A 27,115-nucleotide genomic window follows, 5' to 3' on the forward strand; every position below is an offset into this window, starting at 1 on the left:
CATACCATAAGATACTATTGCCTCCTTAAACCTTCGTAAATCTATCATTTCAATTGGAGCCCAAATATTTTGTGTAGTCATTTGATCAGGTGACTGCTGTACGGTTACTGGACAAACTAAGGGTGACTGTGTGAAAACAGGCTTTCTTTCTGTAACCCTATGATCCAATCTTGAAGCAGCTTCACTGTTAGTTTCTTCTGTCTGAGTTTTTACAGGCTTAATAGGTTTTTCTAAAGCTGTCATCCTGGCACTTAAATTGACTATCTTTTTAAATAGTAAAATGAGGATAAACATAGTAATAAAATGCATAATTCGATCAACAGTAATCTTCTCATATAGCTGTTCCATTGTCAGACTGTCTAAAATTGCAAACAAATTTTCTTCCAATGTACACAGAAAACCCATTTTTTTTTAATGTGGAAAAAAATTTTTTTCTTTTAAATAGTTCTTTAAAATATCTGATATGTTAAGTGACTTACCAAGTCCTTGTAGAATAGTACCAATCCGAGGGAATTTCAAACAGCCACCTAGTGTCCGAGGTGTGAGTCTAGAGAGAGAGAGAGAGAGAGAGAGAGAGAGAGAGAGCAAGCAAGCGTAGCCACAAGTTCTGCCTAAGAGCTTGAATCCAGCCACGTGTTCCCGCTTGAGCCTAGTCAAGCCTTGGCTCTGGCTACCTTAAGCTCCAACCACGTGCGTTGGTTTTACAGGCAGGGGCCCTGTTCGGCAGGGCAGGCCTGAGTTGTTTGTAGCACTGGCTTTAAGCAAGTAGCTCAAGGTTAGTCCGGCCTGAGGCCAAGCCGACCTGGGCCCGGGCTAGGGAGCCAGCCGCCCTGGCGGGAAACCAGACCTGCCAGCCGCCCTGGCAGGAACCCAGACCTGCCGCCAAGCCAAGTTAAGCGGTTTTAATGGATTCTTATCACGTTGGGCGCCAAATATAGATGTATCCAACAGTCTTATTAAATAAGAAACACAGAGTCGATTCAGAGAAGAAAGCCAAGAGGTCAGAACTAAGAGCCTTACCCTTCCTGCTTCAGCTATCCTGCTTCAGCCAAGAGAGCTCTCCGAAAAAGAGGCCTACTTCCTGTGTGTATGTCTTTAAATAGTCTAGATGTTCTGCCTTCTCATTGGTTGTAAACTAAACACATGACTGCCTTGTCATTGCCTGTATGTACAGCCCTCCAGGTCCTTAAAGGCGTGCGCCACCACCGCCACGCACTTGCTATGGCTCTATAACTCTGACCCCCAGGCAACTTTATTTATTAACATACAATTAAAATCACATTTCAGTACAAGTAAAATACCACCACAGGGAACATGGAATGGGAGGATTAAACAGAGATGGGGAGAGAAGAGGGGATAATACAAAGAATACAGGATAAGACAGATAAAAACTAAAGGCCATTAGAGAGGTCATATGGAAACCCACTACAGTAGAAGACTTTATATATATATATATATATATATATATATATATATATATATATATACACACACACACACACACACACACACACACACACACACATACATACACACATATGTATTTATATCCACCAAACACTGGAAGAGACAAAGCCCCAAGTAGATATCTCTCACCATCAACTGAAACCTGCAGTGTCAGGGCCTTTGTTTGGCTTAAAGGCCCCCCTGGAATTCCTTACATAACCCAAGCTATTGCCAAACCTATTGGTAGGTTTCCACAAATATATGGTAAGGCTCCATTGTTGAAGACAACACCTACATAACTCATTGAATATGGAGAAGTTGAACTGGTGCCTATCTAGAGCCTTCACCCCAATGTGCTAGAGTTCATGCTACCAGAAAGTACTCTGTGTGCTACCAGGGCAGAAATGTAAACACCAACCGAGCTACAAACCCTTTGTTCTGTGATGACCTGCCTGAGAGACATGCAAGTGTAATAGTGGAACAAAACTTGTGGGAATTACCAACCACTAACTAATTGGATTTAAGGGCTACTCCACAATAGGAAACCTATGTCTGGCATTGTTTGGGTGGCCAAGAGCCTGGGATAGACAGGCCATAGACCTAGAGGAAAACCAAATACTATAATAGTTCTGCTAAGGAAGATAGCAAAACATGATTCCTAATGACAGTCCGCTATACTCATAGATCAGTGCCTTGTTTAGTTATCATCAGAGAAGTTTCCTTCTACAGCAGATGGGAACAAATATAGGAACCCACAACTGGACAATGTAAAGAGAATGAGGAACCTTAGAACACTCAGTTGTAAATGGGACTAAATTTCTCCCCTCAAGGATTTTGGAAATCTATGGAAGATGAAGACGAAACATTGTAAGAGTCAGTGGGGATAGAAGACAGTAAGGAAATGAGGCCTTCTGGACACAACAGGGTTGTCACACATATGGACTCATGGAAACCATGGCAACATGCACAAGGGCTGCAAGGGTCTAAGCCAGATTTAGTTCCAACACTGGGAAAAAAAGTGGACAAAAGCTCCCATGTCAGATGAAGATGCTGTCTTCATTTGATAACCACTCCTGAAGGAAAAGTTAACTTTCTCTAAGGGACTCTCGCTGGGTACACAAACGACACTTAAGGGCAGGCCCTGTGCCGAGAAGTAGATGGTCAGCATAAAGCAGACATATGGAGATTTTGAAGGAGTTTTGTGTCATAATGCTTTGTCTGGACATTTTTGTACCTTACAAGTCTTTTACTTATATATTATGGTTTCTGATTTTGTGTTTTTATGAGATTTCTGTGTGTGGGGGGGTTGTGTGTCTCTGTGTCTGTAGGTGTTTTTTTTGTGCTTTTGTCTGGCTTATTTTTTTCTGTTTGCTATTTTTTCCTATTCTGGATTTATTGCTGTTGTTGTTGTTGCCTGTTGCCTGTTTGTTTTCTAATGAGAAAGAGAAAGAAAGGGTATGGATTTGGATGGGTAGGGAGGTGGGAGGGTTTTGGAGGAATTGGGGAAGGGGAAACCCTGATCAGAATATATTGTATGAAACAAATCTATTTTCAATTACAAAAATATATAAAATCGTAATAATTATGATAACTCTGAAATAAAATGAAAGCTTGATGATTGAAAAAAAAAAAAGACAAGAAAGCACTAAGCAAGCCATGAGGAGCAAGGCAGTAATCAACACTTCTCCATCGCCTTAGTACCTGCCTCCAGGTTCCTTCTCTGAGTTCCTTCAATGATGAACTCATAAGCTGAAACATAAGCTGAAACAAAGACTTACACCTTCTCTACAACTCCCCAAAAGAAAAATAAATTTACCCCAAATTCCAAAGTCCCCATGTTGTTTTACAGTCTTGACACTGTTTAAAAGTCCAATGCCTCGTCTGGGACTCAAGGCCAGTCTCCTAATTGTGACCCCTATAAAATCAGAACAAAAATGATGTTTCATCTATTTCCAAAGTACAATGGCTCATATTATACATTACCATTGCAAAAGGGAGGAAAGGGTACAGTGAGGAAATACTGGACAAAAACAAGACAGAAACCAAGCTGGGCAAACTCCAAAGTCTGCAGCTCTATATCTAAGGTCAGAGGTCTTAGCTGGATCCATCCCTCCAGTTCTGAATCCTGTAACACATTTCTCTCTCTTGGGCTAGTTTTACTCCCTGTCTGTAGCTCTCCTTGGCAAATACCCCATGGTTCTGGGGGTTCTAACCCAACCAGGATTCACTTGTACAGCTTCAAGAAATGGCCTCTCAAGTCCTCTTGCCCGCTTAGTGCCTTCATGCAATGACTTCCTGGCCAGATATTGCCTGACATCAGTGGTTCTCCTTCACTGTGGAGGAAGATTCCACAACCCCTTTAATGATGTATCATTAATGCCCCTAAAGCCAGAACCACATGGATGACACTGCCAAGCTTGGATGCCAGCTTGGGATGGAGCCTGGCCCCCTTGAATTACATTTGCTGTACCTTTCTGTTGTTTTTGCTTTGATTTTTTTTTTGAGCTTTGGTGATTTATTTATTTATTGCTTGTTTATTTTCAGACAAGGTCTCACTATGGCACCCTAGTTGGCCTGGAATTCACAGATATCCCATCTGTCTCCTCCTCACACCCCCAGGTAAGATAGTTTGTTTTTGAGTTCCATTTCACATTGAAAAGTCTTCATTTAATAAATTAATCAGAATAATAAGTATTCTAATACAAAGATATAAACTCAGTTGATTCTCAGAAATGCTCATAAATAATGGAAAATGCCATATCTTTCTGCATAGTATCATATATAATCAACAGCATTGTCCCACTATTTCCAATTTTTCTCTCACCTTTTTTATTGAAAATAGTTTTATTCTCACATAATATATGCTGATTACAGTTCCCCCCTCGCCCATTCTCCTTCCAGTTCCTCTTCACCTCCCATCCAGATCCACCTCCTGAATGTCTCTCATTAGAAAAGAACAGGCTTCTAAGAGTTAACAGCCAAATGTGACAAAATAAAATATAATAAGATGGAACAAAAAATATCACATTGGAATTAGATGACACAGAAGGAAAAGATCTCAAGAGAGGGAGCAAGAAACAAAGACCCACTCATTCTTACACTCAAGAATCCCATAAAAACACTGAACTGGAAGCCATAATATATATGCAAAAGACCCATGGCGTAAAAAGAGACAGTAAACAAATAAGTAGGCCTTTTCTTTGCACAAATTGGAAAAATTAGCCAAGGACATCCTTCCCTCTATTCTGTTGCAGACTGGGAGTTCTCTTAATCTCCCTATCCTTTTCAGCACAAACCTTAGCTCAAGTATTAAATTTGTCTGTACTCTTTTTTTCTTTTCAAACTGTACATTTATATTTCTTTTGCCCTGATCACTTTTTTTCATTGTAGACCTACAGATGAGTAACCGTTAATAGTCACATGACAAAGCCAATATTAGGGTATCTTAACATCTTCTTCACCAAAGAATCTGGTAGTCCATTAGTTTTCTATTTAGCCTCAGGCAAATTCTTAGGACAGGGCAAAAGACAGCCACATTCCTTACCCAAACACCACAAGAACGATCTCTACCCCTGTTGCTAATATTGATCTCCTCCCAAAATGTCTTGAGCTTGTGAACATAGTCCACACTGTTCTCAGCACTATTGACTTTCAAGCCCTTAGTAGGATGGCATATTAAACTCTGTTTAAAGCATTCAGCCACTTCCCTTTTCTGCAGTTCCAAGCTCTTCCACAGTCCTTCAAAAAATGATTCTTAAGAATATTCCACTCTCTGGGAGCAAATTCTGTCTGCTTTAGTTACTTTTCTATTGCTGTGATAAAGCACTGTGACCAAGACAACTCATAAAAAAATTGTTTCATTGGACTTGGGGTTTCAGGGAGTTAGAGTCCAAGATAGAAGAGCGAAGGCATGAAAGCAGGAAAAGTTGGGAGCTCATTTCTCAAACCACAGCAGGAGGCAGAGGAAGAGCACATTGACAAAGGTATGAGTCTTTTGAAACCTCAAATCTCACCCCAAGTGACACAACTCCAACAAGGCCACACTTCCTAATCCTTTCCCCACAGTTCCACCAAATGACTATTCAAACATATAAGCCTATGCAGAGCATTCTCATTCAAACTACCACGGAGTTAAGAGCACACTAGCAAGGCAGGTGAGACATTATACAATGTGGCACTTGCCTCCTGGTTTATACCCCTATAAAATCACATGAAACATCTGCTGTCAGCACTGGTCTGTGTTGTCACTATCCCTTCATGGCAGGAAATGCTGAAATATTAGTGTATTCACCATCTTCTCTGCCACTGGGTTCTCTCTTCCCTGGTGTAAGATTCTTGCAGCTCTGACTTTATCACAGCCCAAAGGTTTTCCCACAGACATTTCCCAGTTGTCTTATATCTCATATTCTCTTAGGGAAACACAGAGATTCTGTCTGACAGCCCAGTAGGAGTACCACTGTTATCCATTCTACAAACTGCTTGCTTTGGAGGTAAGGTTCTCCACCTTCCAAAAGACTTCTAATATCCCCCTTCCTCTGGCTTTGCCTGTCCAAAAGGGATGTCGGCACTTTGAGATGTTTCATGATTAGTGTTACAAATTCAGTAAAATTCTCAGAATCTTTTCTGAATCCAAGTTTTTATACTCAAAACTCAAGGTATTTAGACACCACTTTATGCAATTTTTTTTTCAGTTAACAACTACAGAAGTTCCATTTGAAAGTTAAAATGTATAAAATTAATCTAGAAACATTCACTAATTGCTAGACCCATGAGGATGGAGTTGCAGAAAATGCTGAGGAAGGAACTACTGGGAAATAGATCAGTTTTTTATCCCACTGCACTCAATACTTTCGAGATGCTTTTAGACAGATGAAACAGTGTTGGCTAGAGGGCAACCAGGATATGGCCTCAATTAATTAGTGACTAGAGAAGCAAAGAGCCTAACTGGAAAACTTTTCTATGCCAAATCTTTGTTCTTACCACTGTGATATCGTACCATCAGAGACTCAGAATACTTTCAAACTCAAGATTAATTAATAATTATGAGGGTACGCCTCATTCAAGGGCTAGTTGAGAACTGTTCTTGAGTCAATCATTCCTGTAGGCAGCCTCATCCACTGTCAATTTTTCAGTCTTAGGAGTTCTGAAACTTTGAGTCTCTGTTACCATATCAGAGATTCAAAACAGGAACCAGGACAGAACCAACTGCTACAAATGAAAAATAGAAAAAGAGTGTGGCTTCAGGTGCAAAGACAAGTCCAAATCATCTTTTTGTAAACAGATAAGATCATACTCAGGTTTGGAACCCAAGGAGGAAAGCTTGGCAGAGAGCTCCATGAAACCAAATAAGCACAGGTGATATAGAATTTGAGACAGTGAAGAAGTCAGCATTGCTAAATATTCACTTTGGACTAGTAGGCTTGCTTCTGTGAATGAGATCAAGCAAATCAAGCTGGCAAAAGCTATGTGACCCTAGTTGGAGTCAGCTACATACCACTCATGCAGGCTTTGAAATGAATAAGTGGCTCACCCGAGCATGTAAATGAAGATAATTTACAAAGGTGTGAGGGAGTGCCGGGTTGGTTGTTGCTCTGAAAAATAACTGGAGATGATGATGAACACCAGAGTTCAAAAAAGTAAAAAAGTCCTGGGGAGACGGCTCAGCTGATAAGAGCACTTGCTCAGAAAGCATGAGGACCTGAGTTCTGAACCATGAACCCACACCAAACGTAGGGATGGTCCTAAGTGCTTGTAAATACAGAGTTGTGGTGGGTGGAGATAGGCATATCTCTGGGACTTTCTAACTGCCATCCTAGTTTTAGGTTCATGGGAGCCCCTTTCTGAAAGGAATAAGGTGGCAAATGATAGAGGAGGATACTCGGCATCTCCCTGTATCCTCTGTGTGCATTGTTAGGTGAGCCCACTGGCATAAATACATGTGTGCGCGCGCGCACACACACACACACACACACACACACACACACACACACACACGCACACACAATTGCTAGACCTATAGACACAAGGGTGAGGAATGACTTCAGGAGACTATTTCTTAATACAAATTATGGTCTTGATATGAGATATTGCTACACGGTCATGTAGGGGAGGAGTTTGAGAAACAGGTTTCTGACAAGTGGTCACATCTGTGGGGCAGTGAGCAAATAGATGTATATTATACCTATTATCCAAGGGCTTGGGGTGTAAGCACAAAGATCAACTCTAATAAAGAATTTGTGTACCCCATACCTGATAAGGTGATTATATCTTCTTCACCCCAATAAAGAAGTGCAAATCTCAAGGGCTCCACTTTCAAGACAGCATAAGTCAGGTTCTTTTGGTTTTAAATGATTTTAAAAGAATGAAAAGTAGAAAATGGCTTCATAAGATTTTATAACCAAATCACCAGTGGTGTTATGAATATCTATCCCTCCATTTTTGGGAATTTACTTAGCCCTAATTAAAACTGGTTACATAAAGTTGTATTAATGATGAACAGCTCTACCTCAGGGATGAGTAATGAATAACATAATGAGTACTTTGAACAATGACTGAGATAGATGGCAGGACAGGACGATGTGGAATTAACAAAGATGTCTTCTTTTCCATCTGGAGAGAAAACCAAAATGGTGCTCAGTGAGAAAATGACATGGTGATGCAGAAAACCCCGTAGAGAGATATAACACATATTACTATTTCAGAGATATCGCTCAAACTGGAGGCATGGAGTGGCATTGAATGATATTGACATGTCTGTTCCCCTATCTCAGGTTCTTGTCTTGCCCTGGCTCTAAGAATGGAGTGGCAGACAACAAAGGGTAATCAGATGAAGGGGGACATTTATCTGCCATGCAGAAATAACAATGCAAACAGGAAAGGAGAAATTCAAATGATAAAGTCAAAACACTGAGACCCTTAGAGGCAACACCTTGCCATCTGAGAGACTTTGGCAAATTTGGTGCATAATTGTGATTTCTTTCCATTTATGAAGCCTTGGAGTGTAGATGAATTTCTAAACGGTCTTATTAAATAAAAAAAAAAAAAACATGGAGCCAAATATAGGAGTGAAAGCCTTAGAGAGATCAGGGAAATAGATCAGGGAAAGCCACCAGCCAACCTTACCTCACCAACTCTGCAGCTTCCAAAGAGAGCAACTTCCTGTCTACCCAGGCTTATATGCCTTGCTGTTCTGCCAATTGATTTGCTCTCTGTCTAGCTACATCGCTTCCTCTTCCTGGCCAGCTCTTTCACTTCCTGTCTGTACAGGCCTCCAGAACTCTATGGTTGGTACTGGGACTAAAGGCGTGTGTCACCACGCTTGGCTCTGTTCCCTAGTGTGGCCTTGAACACACAGAGATCCTGCCTGCTAAGTGATAGGATTAAGGGTGTGTGTGCTACCACTGCTAACCTCTTTGTTTACTTAAAATGGCTTGCTATTTCCTCTGATCTCCAGGCAAACTTTATTTATTAAAGCACAAATGAAATATCACCACACTGTAGGAATGACAAGAAAACCTCTATCTGTCCTTGAAATTTCCCAGAAGAATTTGAAGAAGGCAACTGCACCATAGTAGCATGGTTTTCATGCTAAGACCTTTAGAAGTAATGGAAGATGGGAGAAACCACAAGGTTCATCCTCCAGCAGTTCCAAGTCTCACAGGCCATAGCTCAAGGGTCACATTCTGTCCAATTTTTTTCTTAAAGTCTTATCATGCTTTAAGACATCTTTTTAGAATCCTTATGTCCTCCTCTACAATTCTTCCCCATCACTATAGAGGCAAAGAAAGTCTCTTCTTCCTTGATCACTTAAAATGCAATCCCTTTGCCAGCTGCTAGATAATTACCCTCCCTTTTCTTATTCTGTTCAATACCAAGTTCCACTGTTATGCTAGAATCCCTGAGACCTGAAGGTGAATCATATGTCTTTGAATCCTATTCCTACTATGCATTTTAAGTTTTTAGTAAGCATATAAAGAAATAAGTCATTGATTGTTCAATCTGATTTTTCATGTATTTGATAGGAAATGTTTTAATGCCTTTATCATTAAAACACAATAAAGAAATGACTGATAAAGCCAAGGTTCATTAATAAAATGTACCTTATGTCTACCCTCAGGCTTTATCAGGATAGAACAAAGGTGATAAATTAATTTTTAGATAATAAGTTAACTTTCTTTGAAAGCATTGCCTTAGGAATGCATTCCAGCCTCCTTAGTTTCCTTCTTGACTGATTTTTATTGTGCTCACACCCCAGCAGTGACCCTCAATACCAAAGCAATTTGTCATACAGGAAGTTTTATTGCTTCTCATCTGAGCAGACTCAGAATTCCTTGCCAAATGTCAGAGTTATAAATACTTACGAGTTGTATAGATGCACTTTGGGGATTCAGACTTGAAGCATATACTATAGTTGTCAATGGATATACAGAATGTAAAGACCCAAGTCTTCTGTTTCCAAGCATGGCGTGGAAAGACTGTCTACAGTGGACTTTTGATGACCAGGTTTAGGCAGTGATAGCCCAATCAGGATGTAGTTGAGGTGATTTGAGGAATTTGAAAACTAATGATTTTATCATCTCCCAGGTCACGTCTCTTTCTCTTTCTCCAGCCCACTGGCTCATAAAATTCCACCAGGTGCAATCATGCTGTCCAGTGAGTTGTTTCCAATAATGCCTGAATAAATGGCACATAACTTAGATGGGGGTAGGGATAGGGATAAACTCTTCAGAATAAAGTCTTGGGGCACAGCAACAATCAATGCTGAGAGACAAGTTCACAGAGTGAAAATTATCCACCCTATGTAGTGCTGGGTACTGCAGATTAAGTAGGATACACTAGCATTTGATTTGCAGCAATGAGACTCACTATTAGGTCTATCTGATGAGATTTCCAAGAGAAAGGACATAGTTTCATATCTTTGACAAAAGGTCTTAAATGTCTGCCTAGAACCTGTCACCAATCTCTCTCCTTTTGCTCCTTCACTGCTGAATTGTGCCTTTCATATCAAGCCTTACCCATCCTGCATCATTCTAGCCAATGTGTCAGTCACTCACAGGTCTCTTTCTAGTGACTGAAGTTTTACAAGGGATCATGGTGTTTTTCTACTTGTGAGTTGTGCTGCACCCACTCTTTAGTGTGGTCCACTCTTCTTCTGGGGATCCCTTTATGTATAAACTGAGGGTTTGGGCACTAGGTTTAAAAACTTAGGACATGACCCCTTCAAGGTAGGGTTGAGCATAAAGTTTTTAATTGTAGATGTGAGGGAAAGTACAGCCAGAGACATCTACGAGAGTCTAGAGCAAAGAGAGAAAGTAGCAGTCTGAATATGGCCAGCAGACTGTACCTGGCCATGAGTGGAGTGGTGGGGGGAAGAGTGAGAGAGGAAGACAGAAGGAGGACCAAGAGAAAGGACCAAGGGAGAGCATAGCTGAAACAGCAGGGTTATAAGAGAATGAAAACTGGGGCGGGGAAGCTTTGGAGCTGGAAGAGGGCTGGTGGGGATGGGATGGAGATTAGCTGAGAAGAGCCAAGGACTCTAGAACATATAAGTGGTACTTGTGATACTGAGAGAGGCTGGAGGCCAGTGTGTGCTTTGGTACGCTCATAGCCAACACAGGTAGTCATTTGTCCCTTCTGCTTTGGTAGAGGGAAACCAGCTTCCTGAGGAATGCTAGTTGTTGTAGAAATTGTATGAAGTTTAGATGCTCAGTCTATCTGAGATTATTATTCTGCTTACGACCTCTCTGGACACTATGGCTTACTCTGTCTCTTGCCTGAAACTCGTGCCACACCCAATGCTCATGTTACTGTGGCTGCCTTTTCTTCTCTGACATCTGTGTAGCCGTACTCTTCCTTTCAAGGCATGCCACTTATACTCTGTGTATCAGAAGGAATTTAGACCAGGCTCTCCTCTACCAGCCATGCACAGGTTCAAAAAGGGTGGGCATACTTGAGAAATGGTTATAGGTCATAGACTACTAATGCTGAGTATTTCCTTCTGCCCTACGGTAGATCTGAACATGCCCAAGACACTTCAAAAGAGAAGTGCCAGAATGCACAACTAGCTCTGCATGACTGTGGGAAGAGGTGGTCTCAGGGAATTAGAAAATGAATGTTCTGTATAAACTGACACTTATGCCTCCAAATCCTTCTTCATCACTGTTTCCCAACAGTATACTGAGGAAATGGGGCTATTTGTTCTACACTGGAAGCTCTCTACTTTGTGTTGATGTGAGGTCCATCAACTACCTTCTTGCCAAATCAAAAGAGGAAAACACTTTAAGATGTTTTTAGTTGTCATTTTCAACAGGAAGGGTGATTTTAGCCAGAGCATTTATGATTAAATTTCATATTTCTGGAAATCTGAATTTGTAGAAAATCCAGCCAAAAAATGGAGTTATTCAGTTCTTTATTCTGTTTTACGTTATATATTTACTTGACTAAAGAGTGATTTTAGTATCAAGTACACTCAACTGAACTGGTTCAAGTACTTTCCTGCTGTATGCCAATCCAGCCACAGTCCTGCAAACCCAGCGCCGGATCCCTGGCTATGGCTCTTCTCAGAGACTGCTCACTCATATCCTAAGACACTGGTAGGAGATGGAAGTTGTAATATAACTTGGAATGAAAGCATTTGGTGGCATTTCAATTCTTGTGACTTTCTTAGAGTATTTATAAGTGTTAGAGATGTGATATCATGTATTACAAAAAAATTTGAAAAAAAAAAACTGAGTGCATCACCTAAAACTGTTAAATTCATATCATGGAGTGTAAAAGTTGGCAACATATGAAAACAAAAAATACTTTTAATTTCTCATTAGGCATTATAATAAAGCTCAAAGATCTCCCATGTCCCATATATTCTTACTTCTGCCTCCTTTCTGGCTTAGCTCCATGAGTTTACGCCTTTTCTCCATGGGCTCCAACTGCAATTCATTCCTTACTATATCACAGATAAATTCAGTACCTGCCTTCTTTGGGGCCTTTGCACGTGATCCTTCCTTTGGAGAGACGTTTCCATGAGATTATCTCCTTTATTTCCTAAAAAGGTAACACACTGAAAGGTCTTATTTCCACACACACAGTCGTCAGTAGGCTCCAGAGCTTCCTTCTTCTTAGTCTACACCATCTTTCTTTATAAAAGCTACCACTTAGATCTTTGATCCATTTGTAATGAGGTTTTGTGCATGGTAATAGATAAAGAACCTTCATTCTTCTTTACACAGGCATCCAGTTTTCCCAACACCATTTTTTGAGGATGCTTTCTTTTCTCCAACATAAGTTTTTTTGTTTCTTAGCCAAATATTAAATGGCTGAAGTTACATGTGCTCATGTTTGGGTCTTTGATTTGTTCCATTGGTCTATATGTTTGTTTTTGTGCCAGGACCATATTGTTTTTATTACCATGACTCTGTAATAGATCTTAAGATATGGAATTGTAATCTCTCCAGTATTCTTCTTTTTTCTCAAGATTGTTTTGGCTATCTGGGATCTTTTGTGGTCCCATATGAATTTTAGGAAATGATGTAATTATAATCTCAAAAATAAAAGAAATAATTTCTTACCATTAAACGATCTTTTATTAAGTATTCATTAATCTGTTTATTATCTTTTGATTTCCAATGATAAAAAAATTATTGTTCAGAGGTTCTATCTCACATTATTATAAATCAATGCCTTGCACACATAGGTGCTAAAATATAAATACTTGCAGTTCAAAAGAGTGAAAGATGACTGGCAAGAACCCTTTGTACATAAACCTTTCATTTGTGAAGTCAGCTTGTTTTCTAGGCCCAGCAACAAGAACATTGCTCTCAATAGGATTTATATTTATTGCCACATTCTGCACACGTTGACTTCAGCAAGTGAACACTGCTTTACTTCAGGTTTGGAAAACAGAAGTGAATCCCAATGATGCCTAGAAAATGCCAGATGGCAGATGTGGTGTTGAATGAGAATGACTCCCACAAAGATTTAGGAAGTTTTTTTGTTTTTTTTTTTTAACCATAAAGATGTGATAAATGTTTGAGGATATGACACATATAGTTAACTCAATTTTTACATTACATAGAATATGCATGGCTCAGAGAACCCATAAGGAATCCCACTTATTAAAATTTTGTTTTGTAGCTAACAATAAATATTTAATTGAAGAAGATTTAATTATGATACATGGAAGTGCAATGAGAAGGTTTTTTATTTTGCTAATTGTTTGAACTAAATTAGACACAATAGAACATTTGTAATTTCAAAATCCTCTGGGATTAAGATCAAAGTTCTTATCAAAATTTAATCTTTCTGGAATCAAGCAGTGGGAAAAACTTCACAGGAAACTGGATGTCTGGGTATTCCTGGGGTTGGGGTAGAAGAGAATTTTAAAAATTTGAAAATTTTAAAAGACATAGGTTCCAACAATATTTATGGATTTTTTCCCACACTGGAGTATATAGAGGGACTTTTGTCATAAAAACTAGGTAGATTATTGAAATTTAGGACAAAGGTCTTATAGAAACTTGAGAAATCACAGTATCAAACAGAGGATGACAGAAGTTAAATTAGCAGTGTAGTGATCTTTGTAAAAGAGTCAAAGCTGTACCTAAAGAGGGACTACAGGGTAACTAACCCATCAACAGTGGAAAGGAGATTCCCACCAGACAGAAAGCATTTGGGAGCTAATTAGAGATAAAAGTTCCCTCAAGCAGAAACTTGGATAGTTGAGCCCAGCTTAGGTTTCACTCTTTGCCCTATACTTTCATGGCTCCAGGGCCAGACCTGACTTAGACAGACAGGAAAAGAAGAGAAGAAAGACATAAGGACACATGGGCAGAAAGCTGAGATCAAGTATCTGGGCTTTCAGAAGGAGAGATCTTAGTACTCTGGAAGCTCTGTGTTTTTATTATATGTACTTGAACAGAGAGGTAAGGCTATTTTATTCAGCTGGACATGGAGGCAAAGCCATCACATACAGATGAACAAAGGTAGTTTTATGGTATGAGCTGAACAAGGAGACAGGCTTAGCTAAACTCAGTAGAAGCAGGCTCTGTAGGGGAGCAGTTTTCAGCCATAAATATCTGGGGCGAGAGGGAAGAAAACTATGGTGGACAATTTCTGCACACACTATCAGTGTCCATATAATAGGCCAGAATGGAAAGCTTGACATTTCCCCCATCCCTGTGGTGGGGGAGGCAATTTTCCTTTGAGTCTGAGGCTAGAGTCCTTTATGTGTCTGGATCATGTAAACAGCACACATTCCCTGAGGACTTCACTCACTAAGTACTTCCTTCACTCCCCACAAAGAGCTATCTATTCATTGCTGTGTGATATGGGTGATTTCTTATTTTTCTATTGGTGAAAGAAACATCCTGACAAGTCAATTTACAAAATAAAGCACGCACGGTTTAGTTTGCAGGCACGGTTCCAGAGGGTTAGAGTCCATGATCATTACATTGGGGAACATGGAAGCAGGCAGGAAAGCAATCATGATGCTGGGCAACAGCTGAGAGCTTCTATCTTGACATACAGCCACATGGTATAGAGAGCTAACTGGTAATAACCTGGACTTTTGAAACTTCAAAGTCTACTCCCAGTGACATATCTCCTCCAATAGGGCCACACCTCTTAATCCTTTCCAAACAGTTCCACCTACTGGGACAAAGTATTCAAACATATGAGCTTATGGGGGCTATTCTCATACCAACAACCACTGGTGGGAAGCATAGCTGCAACTCGGAACCTTCTGTTGGACACAGCCTACAGAGTTTATTTTCTCTCATTTGTCACTCGGGATTTTATAAAGATAAACAACACTCCACTAGTTGTTTTAATATCCTTTGGCATTTCCTTTTGTAATGTCCATGTCCTTCCCTATCTTGCCTATGCAGTGATGAGTAAATATTTTGTGGGCTTGAGATGCCCTAGAGAGCAAACTATCACTTTCTTGGAAGTCTCTGAGTTGGTGCCATCGAAGATGCTCCTCTTCTAGTTTTACACAGAGGGGTGATGCTTGCTAGTGGTTTGAGGATGGCCTCTGGTCATCACTGGGTGGGGGTTGTCATCAGTCAACAATGACATTTCACAGTAGGTGGAGTCGCCTGGCAGAGTTCATGGAGAATCCTCCACGGCTTTAAGCTCAGGATCAGACAGCTCCATCAGCCCTCGCCTACTACTATCTCCTCAAAGCACAGAGTCCCTACTTTCATGTGTCTTCTTTGGAAGAATCCCTCCCTTGTGGGACATCAGATTGTTCGCCCCTCTTTCTTCTCCCCAACAACACTCAGGCAGAGCAGCCTCCCCTTACAGTATCAACCAACAAGCACACTGCATGAGCTCTGAAATCTCATTCTTTCTCCAACCATAGCTAGCTCATTTCTGTAATTTTCTCCTTTATTTAGATTTATTGTATTTTTATTTATGTCTATTATAATGTATGTATGCACAGATGCCCATGGAGGTCAGAAGAGGGTATGAGTGCCCATAGAGCTGGAATTACACAGAGTTGTGAACTACCTGGCATGGATTCTGAGAATCAAACTCTTGTCCTTAGCAAAATCAAAAAACTTTTAACAGTTGAGTTTTAACCATTCATAGCCATTCCAGCTCCACTTCCTAAAATTTTCCATTCAGTGGTAGAAAACCATATTTTATTTAAATATTTGGAATGTGCTTCTATTAGCCGGAAAATCTGACCACAAGGTGTGTTGTCTGAGCAAAGCCCTAGTGAGGTTACATGGCTTCCTCATCATCGTCAATGCCTGATGAAGGCTTGGCTTTTGATTCCTTTATAAATGAATGTATAAATTAATGAACAAATAGGAATCCCAGACCAAGGTGGAAAGGGCCGAGAGATCCTGGGTGGTGAACATTAAGTGACAAGGGAATTTTGTGTGGCGTTTTTTTCCCCATCACCTCACCAAAGGCTGGAAATGACAATTCTGTTCTACAGTCAGGCACAGAGAACAGTGAGGCTTGCCCACACCTGATTTACCCAGCAAGCACAGCCTGTCTGCTTGGTACGAAGCAGGCAGCAGGACAGGGGGCAGAGCAAAGATCTCGCAACCATGCTCTGGGAAGCCTGATCGTTTCCTGTGGTGATGGGAGCAGCACTGGGTTTCCTTTCAGAATCCTCACAGTAGAAAATTCAGAACATACATGCCCACAGAACCTAGCCCAAGTGAACTCATCTTAACACAGAAAGCAGATGGGTAACTGGTCATCTCAAACCAGCATCAAGATAGTGCATCTAAATTGAGATCTGGAGTGCTATGAAGGTTTCCTGTCTCAGAGCTCCTAGAGAAGACTGTAAAGACAAGAAATACAGCACCGCTGAGGTAGAGTGCTCATATTAGACAGGCCTTCAGGATTCTCTTTAGTTACCACGCTGGAGTCTCCTGATTGAGGCAGTGGCAGCAGTAAAACATCACCCAGTATTCAATGGCATCCTTCCTCATGTCTGTCACACCATGTCCCCAGCCTACGGCCATGTCTTCCTATTCTCCCTAATGATAGGCTTACCTCTGCCTTGAATCTGCAGAAGGAAATGGTCTGCCTTCTGGGGAAAGGGCAGACACTTTTCCAGGACAAAAAAGGCTTCAGCTCACTTGCCAATATAGATTGCTCAGGCACCAAGAGGGAGAGTAAGCCTAAACCAGTGAGGGGGATCTCTGAACCTGAACTGCTCATCTAGAAATGTCTGGAAGGTCATTGTTTGCTGAAAGAAAGAAGAAAAAAGGAAATGTACAGTTCTTAACCCAGTGCTTCTGAGCCTACAAAATTGTCCAAGATTTGTTTCATGCTAAAGAATGATCTACCATCCACATCTGTCACACCTAGCTCATTACGAGTCACAAGGAAGGAGAGAGACAACACTTATGGGTTCCAAAGATTTTAATAAATCACTACATAAGTGGGTCACTGATTGATCAAGACTTCAGGACAAGGACTCAGGAGCCTTTTTCCTTCTGTCAGCTCTGAGCAGGGGCAGAAGTGGGGTTTATAAGCAAAAAATTCACAAACATTTGTTGTCAAGTTACAGTCACAATTTTCACCAATCAGAAATCAAGGATTAGGGACTTTACTTATGTGTTCCATCACTGTTAGTCAATATACAGTGCAAGCCATTTAGTCCAACCAGTCAGATTAATTTGTTTCTTCTGTGGTTAGGAACAGCCATTAACATTTCTAGAACTAAAGGTGCATAATGACAATTTCTGTGTTTTAAGGAGGAGGTTGATCAGCCATTGTAAAGTTCTCAGCTCCTCTAGAGCTTGGAAAACTGTGCTTTATTTCACCCTGCAGATAAAATGGAGTCTAAAGTCAAAATGGCAGTACTTAGGCCAAGGTGCTTTTGCCTACTCCCTTCACATCCATAGAACTTCTAGCACTATTCATCCATGATGCACAGTGGCTTTCCATCTGGTCTCCTATGCAGTTCAGAAGGGATACTCTAAGGGATTTTCCTTGCATGGGTGTTTCCAGAAATTCTTCCTAGCATGTTGATCAATGGATACTAGAACTAAACAAGTCCATATCAAGTTCACTGAAATCCAAAGAAAAGAAACAGATACTCAGTTCCAAACAGTGGTGAAAAATTCACATCATTTTCTGGATCTGCTATTTTTTCCTTCATGGCAATACAGTTCTCTAATAGAAAATTTGGGTGAGCTATGGGTGGGGATCTTCCAGGGCTGGGTGACTTACTAAAGGAAGCCAGAGTCTCTAAGATTTCATTTCTCTAGTTTCATTTAGTTGGAAAGAATGTAAAGAGAGGGCAGAGGATCATTGAGCCTGAGGTGTAAATAATTAAAAGATAATCATGTTTGCTATCAAATATGGAATCAGTTAAGAAGGAAAAAAGGAAATCTGCATAGTGTGAACAGTGGTGGTAGAGACAAAATCAATGCCCTATCAATTGATTTTCCTAAATTTGAAAATATGAACTTATAAATCACAAAATAGGCATTCTAACTGCATCAAGATATTTCTTTCTTTATTGTTAACATTTTATTCATGTATTTCTACTTGCTTTTTGAAATAGATAATAGATGCATGAAATGTACCATGATAATAGATGGTTCAAATGTACTATGCCTGTAGTAATGATGAATGAGTCAACCTCTTCTCTATTTGTCACCCTCTGGTGTCCAAGTGCCATTCATGGATTTTTAAGAATACAGCAGAGCCTGTTTTGAATTAAGTGTTGAAAGCAAGGTGCCCCAAGCTAAGAAGAGATAATTTCAAAGTAGAATGCCTGAGACTGAGCTTAGTTATCATTATGTAACACTTGCTGGAAGACATGAGCTGCACTCAGCCTTGGATTTGTATTATTTGTATTTAACTTGCCTAACATCCCTCCAAATTATCCTTGATTTAGTGCTAAGAAAACAGAGGCTTAGGAAAGTTATATAACCTGACCCTATTTGTGCAGTTAGGTAAATAGAAAACATTGCCTTTAGCAAAAATGAAGGCACTCTCAAACCCCAATGATTAGAAAATACTTCTCTGATGAAAACTGAATATTTATGTATTTATTTTTGCCTTATTATTCTGTATCCTTGACAGACTTGAAACTCACTAGGGATACTGGGCTTGCTCAAACTCTTAGGAATACACTTGCCCCAGTCTCCCAAGTTTTGAGATTTAAAGCGTGCTCTAGCATGCCTAGCCTGGATATTTCTTATATGATAGATAGAGTAAGCATGGTTTTAAAATAGAGAGTGATTTAAAATTTTTTAATCTGTAAATTTGCTGGCAGTCTTGCCCACTAAAGAATGGAAAGTCTTCCTGTCTGCTGAATCCGTGTTCTTATGGCTTTATGAGCATACTATACTGGAAAACACTGTGCAGTTTCCCAGACTGTGTGAGCAAAAGCCTCATAGTTTCTGCTTACCTGTCACAGAAGAGCCAGAGCTGCTCTTCCTCCCCATCCTGTTAGTGGAGGCATTAGGGAAGCTCCTCTCTCAGTCAGCAACCCTGGGAGTACCTGACAGTCAGAACAATGATCATTGGTTGGCTATTTCAATTTCATCCAGTTTGGGGGTTTGTTACACAGCCCTAGATGGCAGAACAATGAACAACTGTGGAAAATTTAATGCACAGTGATAGAATGGGGTCTTGAGTCTAGTGCTATTTATCTGGCCTAGATTTTGTTTCATCACCATGGATCCTTACTAGAGACACAATAACATTAATTTCATATAAGTCTTAAACGAATATGCTCAGATTTCTGTTATTGACAAATAAAATCACTTACTTCTGGTTCTTTACATGGTTATGTCAAAGTTAATCCCTTTGGCAATGATTGATTTCACGCTGCGGCTTTTCCTTTGGAATTTCACAGTCACTATGTGATCATCTGAGACTGTTGCCAGAGGCTGCAGCTAACACTGTCTAGAGAGGGCACCACTGATACCAACATCCATTGATTTCCTAAGGAAAGCTCACGGTGAAGGGCTGTGCATCCAAAAATGGTGAACACTCAGGGAGAAGCTGCCTGTGGGTACTGGCTGAGAAGCCTTCATGTTTATAGACTTTAAATGAATAGCAGTCTCATTTAGGTGTGTGTAAAATATCTAAAATGATCTCTAAGTTAGGAAAAGTTAGATATTAAATCCAGCACCGACCTCTTTGTGTTCTGACATTTTCTTACGCACTCTCTGCTGACTTCATTCTTTATTTAATCTAGTCTCCATCCTGGCCTCAGGTGTGAGCACCCAACATGTGGGAATGCATCTTACTTTCTTTAGGTCTTAATAGTAGATAATTATTGGCAGAATGTGGTAATTTCTGGGTAATGCTAAAAGTGTGCAATAATGCAGATAAGGAGTACATTGTGTCATCTTTTCAATGAACGTTAATGTTCCTCAAAAGCTTTAAGGGTTTCAATTCAGAGCATACATTGACTCTAGATTCTCAGGATGCTAACTGCTATTACACTAGATAAGACAATTGCTCTGTTAGAAAAACACCAGTTGGACTGTTGAGATATCCTAGAAACCAAAGGCCTGGAAGTGAGTTCAAGAAGGGTCTGGGAGCATACATTAGAGTGCCATGCACATGCCTCATTTCTACTCTTTTTCTGTGCATGCCTGATGGCATCAATTGCCATCATTCTCTATCTATTGTCCTCCTGTCCCGTATCACAGAAAATGAAAATCTGCATCTACAGAGTCCCTCTACTTTCTACTGAGAATAATCTTCAAGATCTTATAAGCCTAAGGGGAAGTTCTGTCTGCCCCATTAACTTCTGGGAAAAAACAAAACTTATTTTATTTTTAATTAAGAATTTTTTTTCATTCATTTTACACACTAATCAAAGATCCCCCTCTTCCCTCCTCCCACCCCCCCAGCCTCCCTCCAATCCACCCCCCCACTTTCCAGCACAAGAAGACAAAGCCTCCCATGAGGAGGCACATCCAGTAGAGGCAAGTCCAAGCCCTTCCACCTGCCTCAAGGTTGCATGAGGTGTCCCATCATAGGTAGTGAGCTCCAAAAAGCTCCCTCATGCACCAGGGATGGATTGTGATCCTACTGCCAGGGGGTCCTGTGAACTAGGGACGAGGGGTGGGTAATGGAGGGTAAGGGATGGGGGATGAGAACATAAGGGAATGGGATAGTTGGGCTAGAACCAAAACTTCTTTTTTTTTTTTAATTTAAATTTTTTTTTTTTTTTTTTTTTTTTTTTGGTTTTTCGAGACAGGGTTTCTCTGTGTAGCTTTGCGCCTTTCCTGGAACTCGCTTTGGAGACCAGGCTGGCCTCGAACTCACAGAGATCCGCCTGGCTCTGCCTCCCGAGTGCTGGGATTAAAGGCGTGCGCCACCACCGCCCGGCGAACCAAAACTTCTTAAAGCCAATGGAAGCAGGCGAGTCTCTTTGCTTTGGGAAGGTCATGTTCATCATATTCCCACACAGAGGTAACTCTTGAAGGCAGAAGCTAACTGAAGAAACAGAAGAAATGGATCTAGAGATACAAAATACAGAAGTTGTAATTATTTATTTATTCAATTTCACCCTCTGCACCAAGTCTACATGGCAGGCTTAGGTCTGAGCACCCAAGACTGGCCATAACTCTGCTTTGGCAAATGGCTAAAAGCTAACCCTAACTTTCTTCTTCCCTGTTTTTCTCAGCAGTGAGATGCTGAAAGTACACGGGAAGAGAAGGCAACTTGGAAACATTTTCCTTAAGCACCTATGTCTAATGTAAACTTCCCATCTAGTCTGACCTTCCCATCTCAACATTTTTCCATTTCAGTGTATACACACAATTACGAGATGCTCACCCTTAGGATCAAGTGAGTATCATGGATGTGAGGCCTGGGTGGGTTGTGAGAAAGCAGACTCCAGAAAAGAAACCATGAAGACTCACTTTGAAGGAATTATTGAAAAGATAACATCTCCCACAATTAAAGTAGATTGGGAAATTTGTGGTTAAGTGGGTTCACTTACTGCCACACACTTCCAAGCTTTGGGTATTTCAGTGTTAAAGTCAATGGATGCCAAAGAAAGGGTAGAATTATGCCTTGTTTATTGCTACTAATGTTTTATTTTAAGACTTACTTCTGGATTACACAAGGCAAGTATTTAGAAGTATTATTGTTTTAATACATAAAGTTCTTCACAGGCTCCTGTGTTAAAGTACAGGTCCCTAGCTGGTAGCATTATTTTAGTAAGTTCTATAAACTTGAGAAGATGGAAGCTAGCTGCCAGAATTAGCTCATTGGTTGCAGGTCTTTGCAGGTATCACATCTCATTTTTCTCTTTGTTTCCTGTCTGTTAGGAGGTGAAGAAGGATCTCCAATCCCCACTCTCACCAACATGATGTTCTGACCAAGCACATACAGCTGAGAAACCATGGACCAATCCCTCTAAAACAGTGAACCTTTTATTTTCTTAAGTGGTTTCTGTCAAGTATATTGTTATATCAATGAGAAAAGTAACTAATACTGGAAAAATTTTAGGGCTTCGTGCTTATGATCTTTGTGAAAACACATATAGTTAATGTTGAGTCACTTATGAGAGTTTTGTTCTCAGACGATCTGGCTCCAGCCTTTCGGCAGTAGGTAGGCTCGTCTGCTAATGGCAATGCCCTTCACGGTGAAGCACAGCTTTCTGAAGGAGGTGGTGGTTTTCTAATCAGTGTTCCTTCTCACTTCCATTTACTGTCTGGGGCAAGACACTGTGTAAATACCTACTTTACTCTGCTCTTCCTACCCCCCAATCTGTTGCCTAGATTTCTGAAAGAATGTAGATATCTGTGCCTCATGCATTCCAGGGATGAATCCGCATAACTGAATGCTAGTACAAAGGGTTATCTATGAATTTCAGCCAAGGCCAGGCACCCAAAGTGTGTATGTGGTGCGGGGAGGGCACTTCCTTATTAAAATGTCTCCTCTTGACAAGCAGATGTCTCTATGCTCTGATACCAAATATTGGGCTTTGTGAAAGTGATTCATTTATTATTCTCTGAGTACCAGCTCCTCTTACTGGAATGACTGCGTCTAGCCTCTTCATTACAGGCCTTATTTATATGTCCTCTGACAATATTGTTGATCCCTCTGTTGATGAGTTTAAATAGACATCTCCAGATGAAAGATTTGTCATAGCAATGAGTGTGCAATGCTCCTACACACCTTAGAACACATGCCATTTCCATATGTGGGTATGTGAGATTAAATGCTGCCTATTCTTTTCTTAAAAGCATCATCATTATCCTAAAATCTCCCTGGTCTCTTCACTCAGTGAGCTTGCATTAAAATACTGTGTTTATAGCATATAGTCAGACTGACATATGTTTGCCCTTTGAGATTTTCAGAATGACCTGCCTATTCTTTGTGTCTTCATTTTCATCTATGCCAAGTCCATCACCAACCTCTAGTCTGTGTGTACGATCATACGGAAAACCTCATTCTTCTGGCTTCCAGCAAGTGTTACATAATGATAACTAAGCTCAATCACAGGCATTATAGTTTGAACTATCCCTTCTTAACTTGAGGCACCTTGCTTTCAATACTTGATTCAAAACACGGCTCTGCTATAATCTTAAAAATCCATGAATGATGCCATAACAGGCTGCTCAGTCTTCTCTCAGAGATCAGGCCTCAATTTCACTTTCCTGAGACTGAGCAAGCAGTTTCTGAGGAAGAGCTATAAACAAAGGACAATCAATCTCCAACACCCCTGACAGCAAGGATAAGGAGGCCTGCTATGTGCAGTACCAGGCTGAGCCAGCCCCCACAGTCAGCTTGTACTAGGCCAGCCAACCTCCACAGTTAGCAGCTCAAGGTGATTGATAACCAAACAAGGACAAAGCCTGTGACTCATCCAGGCCTGTCCCCAAATGGAAAACTGTAGCCCTGACCATGCCCTAACCAGCCCTAGTCAATTAGAATGTACTAATATGATTGCCACTTGCTTAAGCCAATCATATCTGAAATGATCTAACCACCCTAGGAACTCCCCTTAGCTGTGCTTAAAAGGAGCCTGGAAACTCCTCTCAGGGTCATTGCCATTTTGCCATTATGTAGGATGGACAGTTGTCCCCATCATGCTTGAATCTTTCCCAAGATAATAAACACTCTTGTTGACTACATACATGGATGATAGTCTTTTGTGGGACTTCTCCAGGTTCCTAACAATGAGAACAATTGTGTTAAAGGGTCTCAGCATTAGGAAGGTTGCAGACCACTGTGTTAAAGGGTCTCAGCATTAGGAAGGCTGAGGACCACTGTGTTAAAGGACCACAGTATTAAGGAGGCTGAGGACCACTGCAAGGATCAAAGGAAATAAAAAAACTTAAGTTACTAGAGGAAAGACTCCCCAACTCAAGTTGAGCAGGAAATATTGTCATTATAATTTAATGATTAGGGAAAACACAATTAAAATGACTACTGCCCAAAGAGACCAAATCCACAATTTGAATAATTTGTTGTCTCTGTTTTGTTTCTTAATAACTTGAGAAAATAATCAATATACAGTTCTAATCAAAAGGAAGAGGGAAGTACTGTGGGATGCCTTTCTGTATGCTGTGAATATTTGTGGCTCCCACTGGATAATAAATAAAGCTGTTTGGCCTATGGCAAGAAAGCTTATAGCCAGGTGGGAAATCCAAGCAGAGATACAGAGAGAAGGCCAGAGTTCAGGGAGATGTGAGCCACTGATGAAGGAACAACAAGATGTCAGCAGACCAGTATCACCACAGCCACGTGACAACATATAGATTAATAGGAATGGGTTAATTTAAGATGAAAGAGTAAGCTAGCCAGAAGCTGAAGCCATGGGCCATACAGTTCGTAATTAATACAAGTCTCTGTGTGATTATCTTATAAGTAGCTGCAAGACTATGGGTGGGAGAAATTCTTCCAGATTGCTGGGCAAGGTAGAACCAGAGAAATTTCTGGCTACAGAGAAGAACAGAACAATGAACCAACAAAAGAAAGACAGAAATAAGGAAGAAAAATAGTAGGAGGAGGGAGGGAGAAAATCAGGGAAGAATGGAGGAAAGAAAGAAATGAAGGAATGAAGAAAAATGGTGGATGAAGGGAAGAGAAGAGAGAAAAGAAAAAAGATAGGAAGAAAGAAGGAGGGAGGGAGAGGGAATAAAAAGAGAAACAAAGGAAGAGGTAACTCTTGGCAGCTCTTTGTTAAGCATAGCTGTGATCTCGTGTTGTTACGGTAACTATGATGGTTAAGGAAAGGCTTTTTCCAGTGCAAAGGCAACTTGGCAGTTAAGAGCCAAGAAATGCCACAAAGTTACACCATGAAATAAACCTTATACAAGAGATTCATTGGGGAGAGACACAGAATGGCTCCTGCCTGTGACCAGAAAAAGAGATAGCAAAGAATTTGGCAGAGGGGAGGTCTTTTATGGGTCTTTTGGAGTATGCACAGTAAGCTAGTGGAGCATGGACAATGAGCTAGTGGAAAAGTACAGCATGGCTGGAAGTATTGTTTGGCCACTAACTTTGAAACATTGGTTGTCTATTAATGCTGAGTCACAGGTGTGGGGATTTTCAAGTATGGGGCTAGGAGACAGGCCAGGGGCAGGATGTTCTTTCCTTGGTGTTTTTTCCCTACAGTTAATGTTAATGTTAATCATCAACTTGACAGAATCTAGAATTTGAGAGATGGTCCTTGTTTGGGGTTGTCTTGATTATGTTAACTGACATGCAAATGTTAAAGGGTTTTGGGCATGAGAAGTGGCCATCTAGGGGATCTGAGGAATTCAGACCCATGAGTCCAACAAAGGACTGGATGTGTGGGAAAGGCAGAAGACTGAAATCTGCAGAAAGCAGTAGCAGCATGTGCAAAGTTAGCTAGGGAAGGTGACCGGTGGAAATGTGAAGGTCACATGCACTGGAAGGAGAAACATCAGCCACACAGAAAGGAAAGACAATGAAAACCTATAAAATTTATTACAACAGACACACAGGAGATGGGAGTGGCCCTACAGCTGGGCATCCACCACGGGTCTCATGTTCTAGTGGTCCTCCGCTTCATAGAATCCCTTAGCCTCTCTCTGATTGGTTCCAACAGGGTTAATCTACCTTGGGTGGGCTCTTCTCTTCCTTATGCTTTAGCAGTTTGTAATTTTTTGCAACATCCCGGGGGAGGGAGACAACTAATGGGGTTAGAAGCAACCCCTCTAAAAGGAACCCATCCATACCTTCTTAATTGTCATAAGTTCCCCTGATTCTCCTTCTAGAAGATCTACCAACTGTGGGTGAAAATTTCTCTGGCTCAGATCCTGGGCTATGTAAGAAGAGAAAGGCAGCTAGGCAGCAAGCAGTCTCTTCTCCTGACTGCCAATACAGTGACTTCGACCCTAACTTCCCACCATGAGTGACTTGGCCCAAATAAACCCTTTCTCCTTTAAGTTGCTTTCACCAGGGTATTTTATCACAACAGCAAGAAAAGCAACTATGACTGAAATTAACCTCTTAGTCGGTGACAGGCTACTACTGAGAAAGAAGAGAATGACAGAGCTATGATGATGTCTTCCTAGTTCCAGAAAACAGGTATGGGAAAGGCAGACGACAAGAACCAAATCAATAACTATTGGTTGTTAATTTGAATTAAAACATCAGCCCACTATTAAGTGTTTCTATTTTGAACAAATGGAAGACTGAGGTGAATTCAAGCAACCAGGAGATTAAAAGGAAACCAATAGCTTGGAAGTTAAGGAAATGTGGAAGAAGTTGCAATCAATGACCATTGAGAAGAATTTGATATTCCTTTAATATTCCTTAAATAACCTATCTGAGAAGAGTGTCATCTCTGCTGGCATGACTGTCCTTTCATCAGGAATTACCTCTCTGGTGCTCAGCTCTGGCTCATCACACAGCCACCTCTTCTAGAGTTTGGTGTCTCAAATCCTAATAATGGAACTACTCGTTTTATCTTGATTAAACCTCTCTTTGGCTACTTATATCTATTTGGCTTTTGAGCTGTTTTCTTCTTGAAAAACTTTATTCAGGATTGACTACCAAAATCTCATCATTTTATCCCTTGAGAGAGTAGACTCTATCAGTCCTAATTTAAACTGTAAAATTTTACACATTTGCAATTCTTATCCCTCTAATCTTCACAAAAATTGGAATGATCCTCAACTTAGGAATACAAGAAATTTAAATACATGAAAATTCAATAATAGATATGCTTAAAAATTCTAAAAAGTAT

The sequence above is a fragment of the Peromyscus eremicus genome, chromosome 2 (genome assembly GCF_949786415.1).
Source record: "Peromyscus eremicus chromosome 2, PerEre_H2_v1, whole genome shotgun sequence".
In the NCBI taxonomy this organism is placed as follows: Eukaryota; Metazoa; Chordata; class Mammalia; order Rodentia; family Cricetidae; genus Peromyscus; species Peromyscus eremicus.